This window comes from Porites lutea, chromosome 6 (assembly GCF_958299795.1).
Source record: "Porites lutea chromosome 6, jaPorLute2.1, whole genome shotgun sequence".
NCBI classification, from domain to species: domain Eukaryota; kingdom Metazoa; phylum Cnidaria; class Anthozoa; order Scleractinia; family Poritidae; genus Porites; species Porites lutea.
The window spans coordinates 20409462-20410622 of NC_133206.1; the positions used below are offsets into that span (position 1 = coordinate 20409462).

Here is a 1161-nt window from a genome sequence, read left to right on the forward strand (position 1 = left end):
CCAAAGGCAGAGCCCATTTCTTATTAAATTTGTCCATTTGATTTGTTTTAACATATTTAGACTTTTCTGTTTCATTCTTAATTTTAACCTTGGATGAAAAGCCAGTTATACTTGGAAGAGTCTGATTTCTTCTACAACCCCATAAGTATAGTTTAGCGATCAGAAAAACAATGGAAAAATAATAGTCAACTGAGATAAAAATTAAAACTGAATTATCTAAAACATGTATGATGTTCCTGTAATAACGTCTTGCAAGGTCAGACAGACGAATTCTCTTGCCAAAGTGTAAAAGTAATATTGAAATTTCTTCCAAAACTGCTTGGTGCGGTTTCTGCATTCGAAAAAGATGTGGTAAAGGGATTCCGAATCCGTTTTGCATAGTAAACATTTATCATCTTGGTTGTAACCTATTTTTCATGACTTTTTATTGGTAAATAAAATTAAAGTAAGGACTTTGTATTGAAAAGCTTTTAGATAAGGTCCAAACGCTACCTCGTGTGGACAAAGGCACGGTTGATTTGCTCAGTTCGTGTAACTTAGGGTCAGTCAAATCGGTCCTGGAACCAACCCAGAGTGAACTTGCCAAACAGGTCTATCGGGCATCCCTAAGGGGAGAGGGGAGGGGAGATTTTTAAGGGCAAAGCGGGAAAGTTCTCGCCCCTGATACAGTAAAAACCCCCGACTAAAAATACTTGTTGGGCCCCCTCTATGTAAGAACCTGTTTGGCATAAAATTTGAAACAGGTTGTTATTTCTTATAATCTACCATAAATATCCTGTTCACTAGGGAGGATAAGTGAATATTCATGATTCTCTTTGGAGAAGTTTATCATTATTAAGGGTACCTTCGATAAGAAATCTAGATTTGGAGTTTTGAAAACCGAATTTTTCCAGTAGAACAAGAAATTACACCTAAATTGCCATGGAGATCCATCTCGGAGAAGAAAAAGCCTTCTTTGTATAAAGAGTTCAGTTAAAAATCTGGAAAATGCTCCTTAGTAAACGATAGTAAAATGAAATAAATTAAACAGAAGTAAAGTATCATACGACTAGTTTAGGGAATCTAATTTATTCCATGCGAAAAAGGACTAACTCATTCCAGTGCCAAAGTATTTTGGACAAATGGATAACATATAACCCTCGTTCATTTTTCACTACTTTA

General features: G+C 35.4%; 1 protein-coding gene across 1 annotated transcript in view; it reads right to left on the reverse strand.

The window, feature by feature from the left end:
• Positions 1 to 1142: 1142 nt before the first annotated feature.
• The window catches only part of LOC140941370 (uncharacterized), a 22848-nt gene continuing 22829 nt past the window's right edge, over positions 1143 to 1161 (reverse strand). The window contains exon 17 of the mRNA XM_073390361.1: positions 1143 to 1161. This exon is cut by the window's right edge and continues 675 nt beyond it. The gene's annotated coding sequence lies outside the window, so the exon portion shown is untranslated.